Source organism: Dermacentor albipictus, chromosome 3 (assembly GCF_038994185.2).
Source record: "Dermacentor albipictus isolate Rhodes 1998 colony chromosome 3, USDA_Dalb.pri_finalv2, whole genome shotgun sequence".
NCBI lineage: Eukaryota > Metazoa > Arthropoda > Arachnida > Ixodida > Ixodidae > Dermacentor > Dermacentor albipictus.
In genome coordinates, this window is record NC_091823.1 from 17132210 (window position 1) to 17148882 (window position 16673).

Genomic DNA, 16673 nt, shown 5'->3' on the forward strand with positions numbered 1-16673 from the left:
TCTAAGAAGTGTTCTACCGCAAGCATTTTTCAAATTGGTTCATTAACAGCAGATAGAGAATGATTGAAGTGCCGCGAACGCATGATTTCAGGAGGCGAGCGTCGCCGCCTATATAAACACTCTCTCGACATTCCCCGTTTCGCCTGTGTAAGCAAATTTCCTTCACTGCGTTCTCCCATACCGGAGCCGAGGGGTCGCGGCGGGTATACCCTGCCGTCTTCTTTTTTTCACCGTCTCCGGCACACTTCCGGTGACGGTGTCGCGCGAGCTGTTGCGCTTGTCTCGTTTCCTGTAGCGGACGATAGTGCGCGCTCTACACGAGAACACGTGATTAGCGGTATAAGTCAGTGCCCCAGCACTGAGGCAAACGCGAGAGGATAAAAGAGCATTCATGATCGCAATGCTGGAACACATGTAGACAATGACGTATAGTTTCGTTCTCTGCGCGCGTGCAAACGTCGGGAAAAGGAGACGAAACGGAAATTCATCTCTCTTGCTACAGTGCGAAGTAAAACAAAAGCACCCAGACATTCGGGTTGTATTTTTCATTATTTCTCTAAACTTTAATTAGTTCACTGCAGCAACAGATTCAACAAATAACTGATGCTGCCTTGAATCTAAGTCACGTGTCACTCTGAGTGCCATCACAGCACAGCCTGTGCCCCTATGCAGCAGCAAAGTTACGGGCATTCATCTGCTTGCTGCTGCGATAACATTATGACACTTTAACTCAGAGGTACGATTTTTGTTGCGTGAGATTATAGATAGCCAGTAGACTACTTGTCTGATGTTAAATGCTATGACCCACTGGCAATCCACGATGCACTCAACGAAAATGTTTTTATGCTGTGTGTGGCGTGACTCACCAGTGACCCACACGCAAGAATTCTCGCTCTTGTGTTGCCATCTGAGGTTTGAAATTGCAACTAATATATATTTTTATTGCATTGGACATGGGGTGGCATGTTTGTTTCGGAGAGTGGAGTGGCGGCGCATTTCTCAGTTGGGTTTCTTGCAAACTTTCGCAGCAGTCTTTGAAATACGTGCCATTGGAATAAGTACCTGCATTTTTCTTGCTACTCCCAAACTTTTCAGCGTGTCTAATAGATAGATCCTCATGCCCCTTACGGATGAAAAAAAAAAAAGCACAATGCAGAGGAAACAAATAAACTTAGTTTTGGGCCAGAAGAATGCACCAGCAACTTCGCGATCACCAGCGGATGAGTCAAGTGCTTCAGTGTCAGATGTTCAGCAGTGGACAGTGAAATCAGCGACAAAGATAGTGTTTACGAACCATCACAGACCTCAGCCAGCATGTCGAATGGAGAGTCAGACCTGACTGATGATTCTGAGGTGAATGATTCAGGATACAATGCTCTCATTTCTCTCAGCCCATCTCTAGAGAAATGGACACCGGCAACAACCACTTCGCCTAGTGTGACACCACACGTACTCTAGGCCGCCCACTATCATTCAGTTGCCATCTAGCCGTTATGCCCCATCTTTATGTTCACTGTTTATTACGGATGACATTTGGCAAATGATGGTCAATGAAACAAACAGGTTCACACAAGTGTTGAAGTCAACTACTCCTAAATCTAAATCACGCTTGAAAAATTGGACGGAAACCAATGCCAAAGAAATTAAAGCATTTATTCGAATACTGATTTGTATTGGTCTCCTCCGTCTTCCTACTCCCAAATCTAAATCAAAGTTGAAAAATTGGATGGAAACCAATCTCCAACAAACGAAAGCATTTGTTGGAATACCAATTTGTATTAATCTCGTCCATCTTCCTATCCGAGTCACTACTGGGCAAAAAGTAACCTGTATGGTGTTGAACTCATTCATCAAAATATGAGCCGTGACCGCCTTTTCCCTACTTTTGAGGTTCCGGCATTTTGCGGACAATTAACTGGTTGCAGAGTTGCAGGATCATGTCTTTAAGATCCATCCTCTGGTAGAGAAATTGAACCAAAATTTTTGCCACTGTGCTTGAGCCAGGAAAGGAGGTTGTGATAGATGAAACAATAGTGCCATGGCGTGGCAGACTTTCGTTCTTACAGAGTCAGGCTGTTCAAGGCATGTACCAAAGACGGTTACAGGCTAAAGGTTGATGTATATGCCGGAAAGTGTGACTGAACAATTGGCATCGGACACGCCGAAGATGTATGCTTGAAACTCCTGCAAAATTACAAGGAAGTTGTGTGCCCGCTGTCCGTAGACAACTTCTACATGAGCTTGCCGCTCACTTTTCACCTTCTAAAGGAAGACACTTTCATTCGTGGCACAGTTTGCTCAGTGAGGAAAGGGCTGCCAAAAGATCTCACTGAAGTAAAGGTTGCAAATGGCAGTGTTACCGAACTTCAGTCCAAAAATGGAGTGAAGGCACTGAAGTGGATGGACAAGAGGCCTGTTCTGATACTCACATCTGTCGCCAAATATGAAGCAACTTTGGTGGACAGTGGGAAGAAAACAAGGGACAATGCACCAATCATGAAACATCAGGCCGGTCTCGATTACAATGCAGCAAAAAAGGGCGTCGACTATAGTGACCAAATGACGTTATACCACAACTGCCTTAGAAAAGGACTCAAGTGGTACAGAAAGGTAGCTGTTGAGTTGCTTGTTGGATGTGTCATCATAAATGCGTGGAACATTCGTGGCATGCTTGAAGGAAACTCTACGCCAATTATAAAATTTCAAGATGAACTGGCTCATTCATTGTTCGGCCCTCGTCAAGACAACATCGAAGAAACTCGTGGGAGAAGTGTCCACATGCTAAGAAAAACTGGCACATCGGCACACGACACTCAGTGGCTCTGCACTGGCTGCTATGCGGCCAACAGTACCAGCAGTAGCCCAAACACTATGGTGAGAGTGAGAAAAGTGACAATTTTCTGTGAATAACGCCCCGGTAAGCCATTCATCTATTTGTTGTGCTTTAATTCTAAGCACAAGTAACCTGAGAAGCAAGCTAGCTTCAACTGTAAAATGAGCAGGATGAAAACTTCAAGATATGGCTAATGTTCATACTAAATTTTAGCCTTTCTCTAACTAATAAATATTTCTAACACAGGAACTGACTTCTTGTCTTTTTTAATGGCAAGCACTTTGTAGTTCAACATAGGTTTCTAGCATCTTGAATCCATTGAGGGGCTACAGAATGTATTAAAGAAAGCTAAAAATGCATAATGTTGTGCTGAATGTGATCAAGACACATGTACAAGAAACTATAGTCATTAGTTCGATGAGGACAGTAATGTGCTTTAGCAAGTTAGAACTTTGTTACCAACTTGCCCACATTCACATCTTAACAGATTTAACAATGTTTCCACTACGTGGAGAACCTTGACCTACAGTGTTTTTATCATACTGAAGAAGGTTGGTGTTCCTATTATAACACGTGTACTTAAGAAGCTCAATCTCTCAGGATTTCATGTTGTTTTACTTGACATAAGCTTACGAGGCTTACAGATTACGTGCTCGTATCTCAACGTAAACACTTACTTCCTTTTCAATGATTTTCATTTCTGTAAAAGCACAGTAAATTTCGTCAGACGAGAAGTGCAAATGTGTTTTTTATTCTTTTATACTTGGTGCTTGCTATTATACAACTTACTTATATCAACTTGCTTGTTTAGAAAACTCATAAAGAACACTCCCCCCACCTTCTTCTTTCTTCTTTTACTTTCCATTGACTCTGACTTTCATTATGCTAATAAACTTCAGAAGAGCTTGCTCTCAGGCTAGTTTGTACACACTGCTAAGAATGAAAAAATGGAGAGAAAACGGGACAAGAAAGAAAGGCCTACAGAATGCTGATTTGCGCGCGGCAATCTATATCAAGGACGGGGTGCTGGACCAGGGAAGCTAAAAAGCCGCCACAACAAACTATGGGAGCTAGGTGAATGGCCTCAATGTCCACACAGAAACATAAATATAGGAATGTTATAGAATACTGTCATTCAACAACCGCGTGAATGTTGAAAAGCGGGACAGTGATTAGCTGAAAAGAGTTTCAGAGAGCTCCAGGGAGTGGGGAGGATGATACAGTAAGGGGGCTAGGGTGGTGACACGCATTAAGGGCATCAAGAATGAAGTGAAAAATTATGGGATATAGGGGGATTGTCTCATCACTGCTCGATCGCTCAACACCAGATGGCCGTGGCCAGTTGCCTTAGCTGAGATTCACCTACCCTGTCACAGCATGTGCTGTGCTTGCTGCTCTGCAGTCTTTAGAATAGCCAGGTGTCAGGGAAGCATGCCCATAATGCCTGCAATTAAGTAATAGGCGACTTGCAATATAGTGCCCGCTCTCTTCCATACACAGCCATGGCTGAACCACTCACTAGCAAATCTGGTAAGAAAATAACGATGACCTCCACTGTTACTTGGGCTGCAACAAGTCTGGGCGGCAAACAAGAAGACACAAGACAGAGCGCTGTCATGTTTTTAGCACAGTTCACTTTCCTAAGTAATGTACCAACAAGGTCATAATATACATTATATAAATACATCAATTTGTAAACAAAATGTTATTTTTAATATAGTCATTTTTAAAAACAGCACAAGGATGATAGCATAATTTTAGGCGTAGTCTTAGCAATGAAAAACTTTTGTCAGAAGTTAAGCAAAGTTTTGGCAACGTAAAAATGTGCATCCTCATTGCTAAAGCATTCCTGTCCGGGGAGTGCTAGGAGTTTGCCTTGGTGTGATGTAAAACCCTCCACACATTTATATAGTGCTAGAGAGAGAGGTGATGGGGGAGTGGTAGTGGCCAGTGGAGAATCCTTCCCTGAAATGAATTTCTGGCTACATCACTGAATGTCTGCAATGCCTTGTAATAGCAATAGGTCTTGGATGGAAACACTATAGATGATACCAGTGAACCTACTGAGCCTATTCGTGTTTAGTGAGGTGATGTATGTTTTCCCAAAGAATTATAGAAACTGTACAATGGAATGTTTTGTACCACCTGTAATAACCATGCTGTAAGAAAACAGAAAGGCTGAGCTTAAATGTTGTAGGAAATCTCTTAAGAGGCTCAAGGATCGGTAAAGATGACTAACTTCTGTATTCTCCACTCAACCCTCCACCTGGATTCAAATGCACAGCAGCCCCACTCCTTGACACAGGCGGTTGCTTAGCTTTAATTAAACTTCATGTCAATTACTGTGAAACACAGCATCGTCTTCAGTCAAGGGGTGGCACTGCGCTCATCTCAGTAGAATGAAGCTTCCAGTCATAGATGGTTTCAGAATACAGGGCAAGTGACCTCACATTTTACTCTCTTTGTCGTGAAATCTAGACACCAAAGCCTCGGTTTGAACAAGTAATGCTTTAAGCGCTCTCTCATGCATATGTTTGCTTTAAGGCAGAGTCAGCTTACTATTTCCTGCTTCTGCCACATGCAAATGACACAAAAATATCTCAATAAAATGATTGTGATTTAAGTGGTACACACTCTCTGCAATGTGATTAAATGTTTGTAATAAAAGAAGCACTACTCATGTGCTGGTCAGCATCAGCAGCATTATGTTCACCAAGATAGCTCTTTTGTCTCAATATATTCAATATTGTTGCAAATTTAAGAGGTTTTGCAGTGTCTCGAGAACATACAGCTTTAGTTGAGAGGAGCGCTATATTGCATGAGACAAAGGAGCATTTTTAGACTGCTTGTTTTATTTATGTGTGAAAAACAATTGTGAAGGTTTTAATAGCAAAGTAATACAGTAGGTGTTGGCAACGCGAACAAGCCATGCAAAGTGTATGCATTAGAAATGAACTATCCAGATGAGGACCCCCCACCCCACTGATATATGTCAATGCTATAATATCAAATGCTGTGACATTTAACACATATGGTGACTAAAAAAAAAGGATAACTAAAGCAAGAGCAGCATTAATAAAACAACAATATCAACTGCAAAATTTATACAATTTTTCTCAAAACTTTTATCTTCGCATAAACTGTGGCTTCACACACTGTGGGCACTTTTGCTAACAACCTTCACATTTCACTAGTGCTAATTCTAGCTTCCCTTTAGCTTCTAGCTTGATTCTAGCTTCCAGCTCAACTGCAATGTTTTGAACGTCAGGGCATGTGCAAGTGAAAATTAGTTTGTGATGGCCATGTGGATCTGTTTCTCTGCCTGAATAATAGGGAGAGGAGGGCAATATAATTGCCTTGAGAACTATTAAGCAGAAGCAGCATGGTGGATGAGGAGCAGTGGCCGGGATAAAACATTTCAGGAGTTCAATGTAGTAAGGATACAGGAGTCATATGATTAACTTCGCAAGAATATGAGGCCATTATAACACTAAGGGAAACAGACTGGCCCATCACACTGAATTTTCAAATATCGTAACTGGTCTAGAACACCTTGCACAGCTGCTGTAATTAGGAAAAAAAAAAAATGTAGCATTGTCTTAAAAAGACAGCTTTTTTGTTTGTTTACTCTGCTATGCCACTGTACACATTATTACTATTACTTTTTTTTCTTTTGGAACAGAAAGTCACCATATGCCTGGAGGTTTTAGATCACCTTCTTGGTGTGCTCCCGATATATGAACAGTTCGAAAACATTAACATTGTTGCTTGGTTTATTGCTCAAGTAGAGCGGCACGTAACGACTGACTACGGAACCAGGCGTGTGAATATGCACACCCTGTATTCCATCAACCCCTATATCAATCAATTTTGTACAATTAGACCTCCATATATTGAACTTTAATGTAACAAACCGTTTTACTTTGCAGAACTTATTTGGTGTGCATATAGAAATCTTCAATTTATTGAATTCTGTTTATCTGCAATTTCAATTTACGGAAACTATAAATTCTTCTAAAATTTAAATGAGGATATGTGTTGCATTTGAACTGTAAATTCTATGGACGTACAAGCGCTTTCCGGGAGTAAAGCTTCACGATTTCCTTCCAAAGTTTATTCGACTTAAGGACAAAATTCTGCAGCAAAGTTATAAACGACCACAGGTGACAAGCAGCTGAATGCGAGGTATCTGGTACAGACCCACGGGGGAAAACTTAAAAACCACAATAGCACACATTCAGGCGAGTATGTAAACAGGCGAACTAAGCAGGGAACAAAAACAACACAGCACTGCTTTCATAGGTCCCGAATGATCAGAGTTTCGTCAGAGTTGGTGCAAGCACGCATCCGCAGATAAAACGGGCTCCCACCGTGCATTGACCAATACTTCGAGAGCTGACGCCTACACAATAACCGGGGTAGGTTACAGCACTTGTTTCTGCTCTGATCGTATAGTGTTCGAATGATGTCGCGACAACGCAAGTACTTGCAATAGGGGCGACGACCTTCCACAACTCCAGAAAATCACAAAAGACCGTTTGCACATGTACTAACCAGCCAAACAAACTAACCACGGCAGCGAAGACCACTTAAATCGAACATACAACGCAGAAACACCTCGGAAAGGTTTCACCATAGAGAAAGGTTACACCTTGTTGCACAGACGCTCACAAGAAATTCAAGAAATGTCCAAAGCGCACTACCGCCGCCTTTTAAAAATCCAACGGGAGCCAAGCCAAATCAGTAATAAGTTGGCTATTTGGGTGAACGCAACGTACCCGTTAGAACCACCGGGTACGCCCAACGCCGGCCAGAAACTATACATGCCCACAAGCTCCCCCTTCCTTTTATTGCCCCCCCCCCCTTCTTTTTTTTAGTTTGGCTGATCATTTGTTCTTTTGGAGATCGCCATTGGCCCAAAGCGATCACGCGACAAGGTGCATAGCTATGGACAGCCGCCAAGCGGTGGTCGGTGTGGCGTTGGTGAGAAGTGTCAGCAAGAGCAGACACTCGGCGAAAACTGACAACAGGAAACGCGTCACGCCTAGTGTTCACACCATCCGTTACCTGACGCGAGCTTTGAAAAAAAAAAAGAATGTGAAATGAAGTTAGTAGACAATCTCCTTTTTTTTTCCTTTCCCGCTAAAACTAAAGAAATTGTTGCACATAAAAGAAGTTACACTTTGTGACCTATTAGAACGGTAGAAAGGTGCTGCCGACGCGTGTCGTCTGCTGCTTCTGGCAGACGACGCACAACAATTAAGCGGCTAGAGTAAAAAATTGTCGTATGTGGCTTCTTTATTCTATGATGTGGCCTTCAGTGTGTGCAATGAGAAGCTACAGGTATTTGTTATTGCATGTTTAGATGTTGGACAGGGGGGCTAAACCAGCATCGTTGTCAGCTCTAACAAGAGCAGTAGCGGACGTGCCAGTTGTGTGCAAACGACGCTTTTACCGACAGTTCCTTAAGCGCGATTTCACGTATGCGGTCAATGAAGATATATGCATTACCAAAGATGCAATATCATTTTAGAACGCCGCTGTTGGGCGCCCATTCCTGCAGCGAGCGTCGGTGTCGTAGCTGAGCGTTACCGGGTGAACGAGCACAGCGAAAGGTGAAAGCCAACGCGGGGTGTCGTACGTGGGGGGATGAAATATGCAAGGAGGAAAGCGGAGAGGAAGGTGCAGCGGAACCATGAGGCAGAAAGCGGAGGAGATATATAGCGAAAGTGTGATAAGAGAGGTGTAGTGCGAAAGTTAATGGCTGCGAGATGGCGCCAGAGTAGCGCGCGTCGTCTGGGGCATTCTTGTAGGAAACTCTATGGTCTGGGGCATAGAGTAAACAGGCATTTCTCACTACATTATATTGGTCAGAGGCATGTCTGGAGAGTCTGTAGGCACCTTGTCGGCGGCGGCTCGGGCACGTATATAGAGCTGCGCTCAAATTTCACATTAAGGTGATTTTTTTTTTCCGTGTTTGTAATTATTTCCCGGTGCACGGGCAACATATTGTGGTGGTACCGTTGACTGTCGAACTGGGGAGGTTCATTCGCGCTCATCCCTGCATACAGTATCCCTAGTAGCACAGTATGTTACTGCAACGTTGCAACAACATTGCCAATGTTGTATTATGTTGCGCTAACATTCTTCAACATTAGATAATGTTGCTGCAATGTTACCAAGCAACATGCTGATAACGTTGCTCTAAAGTGGTCTTTTTCAGCACCGCATCACTGTGTAGCAAGGAGTAATGGTCAGTTGCTCATTCTTGCGACCTTAAACTGCCGTAACCGTTGTGGTATGAGGATACCATTGCAGACTGTTTAGCCTTTCACGAGATTATTTTATTGACCAGCAACCATTGATAGCTGAAATATTTCAGTGATTTAGAATGCGGTCTCAAAGTTTCTGAAATGTTATGACAGCATTGCGGCAATATTGCAGTGACATTGTCGTGGGAACGTTGCATGTGTGCAAATAAAAAGGTGTAGCAATGTTGCATTTATATTGTCTCCAGAAGTTGCTTTAACATTGACTGAAAGTTGATGTAACATTGGAGCAATATTGTCTCAACGTTGTCTTATGTATGTTGCGTTAACGTTGCAAAAAGAGGACGCTAGCCACGTTAAGGCAATGTTAGAAGCTAACGTTGTGGCCACACTGAGGCAACAAAGCGTGCTACTAGGGATGATGACTTTGTTTACATAACGTACGTAATTTTAACCATGTATTTACGCTCGGAGATAGATAGATAGATAGATAGATAAACTTTATTAAAATAATAATAAAAAACAGCTAATGGTCGGGGCCCTTAGTCCAGGGCTCCGCTGGCTTTTGCCATCTTCTCAGCTCTCTTTATCAGCTTGAGCTGGTCGTCGAGGGCCGAGCTGGACAGCAGTGCCTCCCATTGCTCCCTCGTGGTGTTCGTGTCTGGGTGTTCTATGTTGTGTAGTGCGCACTCCCACGTAATGTGGTATAGGGTTGGTGTGGCCCCACACCATGGGCATTCGTCCCTGTAGGCTGTGGGGTGTATCCTATGTAATATGTGTAAGTTCGTGTAAGTGCCTGTCTGGAGCCTACGCCAGGCAGCGGCATCCTCTGTGTTTAGATTTCGATGGGGTGGTGGATATAGCAGACGACGCCCTCTGTGGTAGTTGACGATTGCTGAATACTGGAGGTCCACAGGGTCCAGGTCTTCTGCAGCCGGCGTGTTGAGTGCTCGGTTATGTACAAATCCTCGAGCTGCTCTGTCGGCCTGCAGGTTGCCCGTGATGCCTGTGTGGCCCGGTATCCAGATGAGGGTTTGGATGGTGAAGTCCTCAGGGTCCTCCTTGAGTATTCCGGCTAGGACTTGTGCAGCAGGTCTTCCAATTCTTCCCTGCAGGAAGTTGCGGCAGGCCTGCTGGGAATCCGTGAGGATCGTCAGTGGTTGGTTTGCGTGTAGGCCCTCGCGGATGGCTAACGCGATGGCCAGCTCCTCGGCTTCCGTAATCGTGCAGGGGCGGGTCGGCGCGGAGGTAACGTGGCCTCGGTAGTCGCATGCCACCGCAACTGCGCCCTTGTTGTTCGTGCCATACATGGCAGCGTCCGTAAAACGGGCCGTGGTATTGAATCTGGACACTTTCTCCATGTACTGGGCCCTTGCTCTCCTCCTGCCGGAGTGTAGGTTAGCGTCCATGTTGCGCGGTATCGGGGCAACGTGAAACCTATCCTGAACGTGACGAGGTATGTAACAGGTTTCTTGGGTTCGTGTTGTTATTTCTGGGAACCCCAAGGTTTGTAGGACCTGCCGGCCCGTGCGAGTCCGCGCAAGTCTCTGTTGTTGCGAGACGTAATGGGCTTCTGCCAGTTCGCTGAGGGTGTTGTGCAACCCTAGCGCCAATAATTTTTCAGTCGATGTACTCATCGGCAGGCGGAGAGCGGTCTTCAAAGCCATCCTTAAAAGTGTGTCGGCCTGCTTCGTCTCGGACTGTGTGAGGTGGTAGTAAGGCAGGCTGTATGTGATTCTGCTCACCACCAGGCTACTGCCGCAGGGTGTCGCTTTCCTTCATGCCTCTGTTCTTGGGTGTTACGCGGGAGATCATGCGTGATATCGCCTTGACACTGGTTTTGAGGAGTGTAAGGGTGTGTGTGGCCCGCTGGTTAGATTGCAGCCACATGCCCAGCACCCTCAGCAATGGCTTCTCTGGTATGAGGCCCCCGTTGAGGCGTACCTCGAGTCTTCCTGTTGGGTCTGTGGGGACTGTGTGGTTACCCCGGCCTCGCCAGACTCGTAGGAGCTCAGATTTCTCGGGGGAGCATTGTGACGTATTCCTGGATGATATTTGCTGCAGTTTGCAGCCGTTCTTCTTTTTCAGCGAGGGACCCTGTTCTGGTCCAGAGTGTTATATCATCTGCGTAGATTGCGTGCCGAAGACCTGCTACGTCCTGCAGTTTGTTTGCGAGACCGATCATGGCGACGTTGAACAGCGTGGGAGAGATGACAGCACCTTAATTGTGGTGTGCCCTTGTTGGGAGGGTGGTACACTGGAGTCTGGATCTCTCCCATCTTCAGCTCCGCCGTGCGGTGGCTCAAGAAGCTCTGAACATACTTGTACGTTCGCTCGCCGCAGTTGGTGTTGGCCAGCCCTTCTAGGATTCCTTGGTGGCTGACGTTGTCGAAAGCCCCATTGATGTCGATTGCTAGGAGGACGTGTTCGCCGCTGCGGGATACGTTACTGAGGACTTCTTCCTTGATTTGGAGTAGCACATCTTGTGTGGACAGGCCTGCGCGGAAACCGAACATGGTGTCCGGCAGGTGTTTGTTATCTTCCAAGTGTTTCTGTAATCTTGCGTTTATAACTTTTTCGTACACCTTGCCGAGGCAGGACGTGAGCGATATGGGCCTAAGGTTTTCAATTGCCAATTTCTTGCCCGGTTTGGGGATCATGATTATTCGTGCGTGTTTCCACATCGCCGGCAGCGTACCTTGTTCCCAGTGTTGGTTGACAAAGGCCGTGAGCGCGGAGATAGACTTGTCGCTCAGGTTTCTGATCATCGAATTCGTGATCTGGTCCGTGCCCGCCGCTGTGTTACGGGTGGTGGCTGCGATGACCGCTCTCATTTCGTTTTCGGTAATAGGTTCGTCCATTAGCGGGTTGGGTTGTCCGGTGTAGGGTGTTCTACATGCTTGTGTGGGAGTGGGATCTCCATAGCACTTGGTCTTGATGGCATCGATGAGGTCTTGTTGGCTACCTGGGTAGGTGTGTAGTAACCGTTCCAGAGCCCTGTGTCCTTCTCCTTTGGTTTTGGTGGGGTCCAGGATGGCTTTGAGGATGTGCCACGTCTTGGCCGTGTCCAGCGTGCCACCGAAGGAGTCACAGAATTTATACCAGTTCGCGGAGGCGAGTTGCATGGCATATTCTTCTGCTTCCGCTGTTATTTGTGCTATGCGCGTCTTCAGTTTCCTGTTATATTTCTGTTTTTTCCAGCGGCGGGTAAGGCCCCGTTTGGCATCCCACAGGTGTAGTAAGTGGGGATCCACCTCTGGGGTCTCTTCCGTTCTGGCGATTTCCTTTGTGTGGCGTTGTTTATGTCGACGGAGGTTGTCGCACCAGTCTTCCAGGTTCGTGATTATGTCGGCGTCTTTCTTGGGCTTCCCTGATTTTTCACCAGTCAGTGATTTTAGCTGTGCCGATCTGCCTGCGTAGGCGTCCAGTCTGTAGTGTTATGTTTAATATGTAGTGATCGCTGCCTAGGTTTTCGAGTGTGTTGAGCCATTCGGCTCGCGTGGTTTGAGTGATGAAGGCGAGGTCGGGAGTGGTATCGCGTGTTACGCTGTTCCCTTCCCTCGTCGGTATGGTCGGGTCTGTGATGAGTGTGAGGTGACACTGTTCAATTAGTGTTTGTAGCTGGAGACCTTTCCAATCCTGCCTCTGGTATCCCCACAGCGTGTTTTGAGCGTTGAAGTCGCCTATGATTACCAGGGGACTGTCTTTAGCGAGGCGGAGAGTGTCCCCAAAGAGTTTACCTATGTTTGCCCGCCTTTGGCTGGGGGGGCAATAAATGTTGAGAACGAAGGCGCTCTGTTTCTGGTTGCCTTTGTATATTATTTCGAGAAGTACATGTAGTATGTCCACGTCGTCTATGGGTTTGTGTTGTATGGTTGTGATGTTTCTGTCTACTAGTGTGGCTACCTTCCACTTGTCGTCTTGACTTGTGTGGTATTCTTCGTAGATATGTAGTGTTGGTCGGGTACCGGGCTCTTGTAGGGCTATGACCCCAGGTGGCTTCGAGGAATGAGCGATAAATTGTGTCAGCAGCCCTTTCTTCCTCCGGTACCCACGGCAGTTCCATTGCCAAATTTCTAAGTTTTCTTTGACTTGCCTGTATGGTCTAGGCATTGTTGGACGTTGTGGTCGGTGATGTTACAATTTGGTTCGGTGCTGCTACAGGTGTGGCCTTGTAAAGGTTCTGTCGTAGCGTCTTACGTAGTTTTATGGAGTGAAGCTGGTTCTTAAGCTTGCTGTCTACAGTGGCTTCCATGTGTTTTATTGCTGCATCTGTGCGTTGTATTGCAGTCTGTGTGATTTGTTCCAATTGGGTGCGTGTAGCGTCCATGAAGGCTTGCATCTGGGTGCGGATGGCATCGACATGGGTTTGTAGGTCAAGGATGTCCTTGTGTGGAGTCATCTCTTGTGGTATTTGTGTGAGCTGTAACACTTGTTGTTTGAGTTGTCTGTTTTCTTGTGTGAGTGTTTGTATCTGTGCGCGCATGGCCGCGAGTTCCTGTTCCAAGTTTATAGATGGTGGCGTCTGTGGTTTTTTATACGAAGGGGAGGCTACTGCTGCCCAGCTTACCTCGTGTTCTTTGGTGGTAGCCCTCTTGAGCGAGGCCTCCTTGGTCTTTCGGTGGTGTTGCTGGGGCCCCTTGCCTTTGAGTGCCGTGGTCGCTGGTGCTGCCTGCTGTCCTTGTTTGGGCGTCGACCGGGATCGCCGTCTGGGCGACCGAAAGTGAGACCGGGGGCGAGAGCAGGAGCGGGACCTGGACCTCTGGTTGGAACCGGACCGGGATCCGTGGATGCTCGGAGACTCCGAGTAGTCGAAGTCGGAGTCTTCCCGCTCGGAGCTGAACCATCGCGGGCGAAGGTCAGCCGCCTTGGTCGACTGAGTGACCGGGCGGGGCTGTCGTTGGGTTTTGGGTGTGGTGGTGGAGGCAGGTTTCCATCTGGATGAAATGCGCTTGAGCTTATTGTTGCACCCTGTTGCGGCCGTGAGATGGGCCCCTCCGCACAGGGCGCACTTCGGAACACAAGTGTGTCCGGCGTCTGGATTAATGTTGTTGCAAACGTTGCACGCACGAACCGTTGGGTTGGGGCAGACGTCTGGTCGGTGTCCGGTGATTCTGCAGATGGAGCAGAACTGCCTTGTCGGCTGGTAGTCTCGGCAAGGCATCTCCCCTCCATAATATTATACAAATCTAGGCACCTGGGGTCCCTCGAAGTGGAGTAGGGCTGTCTGGGATTGTCCGAGCATACGGGCCTGCACGATGCGGACTCCGTGTGTGCGGACCCGAAGATTCGCCATAAGCTCTTCTTCGCCGGTGCCTGCGTCGATGCCGTGTACGACACCTTTAAGCAGGCCCTCGGGTGTTGATAGATACACCTTCACAGGATGTGATCGTCCGTGAAAGGTGAGGCTTATAATTTTCATGAGAGTGGCCGCCGTGGCCTCGTGAGGGGTGCTCACGATGATGATGTTCGAGCCGTGTCGCAGGCGGACGATGAAGTCATCTCCCTTGCAGGTCGGCGCACCTCCGGTGGCTTGTACGATCGCCTTGGCCACTTGGTGGGTCTGTAGTTTTCGAACGATGAGGCCCGGGGTCGGTCGGATAATGACTTTCATGTCAGTGCGCGGGAGTGGAGGCACGCGTCGGCGAGGCCTGCTCCTTGCAGCCGCGTCTTCAGAAATAGGTGTTCCGGCTCCGCGCTCTTCGCAGGTAGCTTGCGACGTGGCTTTCGCGGCGGCGGCTGGCGCCTGGGTTAAAGCTAGCCCTAACGGTGTGGTTGTCGATGGCGGGGTTTGCCCGACTGGGTCTTGCTCACCAGTGGATTGTTGTTTTTGCAGACGGCGTTTCCGATGGAGGGAAACGACCGTTTGCCACTGGGATTCTTGATTGTGGAGCTGCTCCGAGAGGACGGGAGACGGCCCGGGCAAGGCCTCGTCAGGCAGGGGTCTCGGGTGACTCTCGGGTACAACTTCCATGGTTTCGGTGTCGGTGGGTTGGTGGGCAATGGTGCCTGGGTTTTCCACGATCGTAGCGTTCCGGGCTGGGTCGCCCCCACAGCTCACCGTAGACACGGTGGCTGCTTGCGGGTCTCCGAGCTCCCGCGCGCCAGCGTTCGGCGTTAGGGCTAACCCTACCGTCGGCGTGGCCGAACGAATAGGGCTCTCGTTGGTCTTAAAACTGCGGCTCACCGAAGTTCGGCTCCGTTGAATCCCCTTGATGTTTGCAAATATTCCGCTGATACCGGTGGTACCAGGAGGTTTTGGGCACTTGGGAAATTTGAAATCACGGAGCCGATGCAAAGCACGTCTGCACGCTTCGAGGTTCTTCTTCTTCCCCTACGCTCGGAGAAATCACACCAAGGAGTTTCTAGTGAATCCACCTGTGGAATTTGCAACAAACTTGTGGAGCTCGGCAGCACGTACGTTCTTGCCTCATGCTCACAGAATCCGGCATTGGAAGGTTCCAAGGCAACCGTAATTTATGTTTGTGCTAATTAAGACTGACATATCACCCTCAATGTTCAATTGGAGGTATGCTTGTCTTTTCCTGCAAGAAACCGACGGCCGCGCCATATAACTATGCAGGAAAGGTAAAGTTTTGCTTGTTGCCGAAATGAATCAAATGTAGCCTGCTAAACATATTGATAACCACTTCCATCACGGCGCGTAAGAACCATTTGTAGCAATGCTGTTGCACTCGGAGCTGAAGTTATTACGCCCATATATATAATTAGGTTTTGATGTCATTCGCCTCTTCTAATGCTTCATGAACAATCTTTATTGCATTTGAGACCATGCACTAACCTCAGCTCCAAGTGCAACAGCATTGCTACAAATGGTTCTTACCTGCCATGATGGAAGTGGTTATCATTGTGCTATCAGTGAGAAAGAAACTTGACATAGGACAAACCAACAGGTTTCACTGAAAAACAAGCATCATCAGCAATCTCGAAGATATAGTAAAAGAAGCGGAATAATTCTATACTGACCTGTACAATACCCAGAGGAGTCGGGATACCTCCATTAGAAACAGTAATATGAACAGGATACAGAAACTCCTCCCATAACTAGCGATGAGGTCAGAAGGGCCTTGTAAGACATGAAATGAGGAAGAGCGGCAAAAGAAGATGGAATAACAGTCGATTTAATCAAAGATGGAGAAGACATAATGCTTGGACAACTGGCGGCTCTTTATACGAAGTGTCTATCAACTGCAATTTAAGGGTCCCAGAAAACTGGAAGAATGCAAACATTATACTAATCCGCAAAAAGGGAGACATTAAAGAATTGAAAAATTATAGGCCCATTAGCGTACTATACCCAGTACTATATAAAATATTTACCAATATAATCTTCAATAGAATAAGGGCAACACTGGACTTTAGTCAACCAAGGGAAGAGGCTGGCTTCAGGAAGGGATACTCTACAATGGATCACATCCATGTCATTAATCAGGTTATCGAGAAATCTGCTGAGCACAATAAGCCTCTCTATATGGCTTTTATAGATTACAAAAAGGCATTTGATTCAGTAGAGATACCAGCTGTCATAGAGGCATTACGTAATCAAGGAG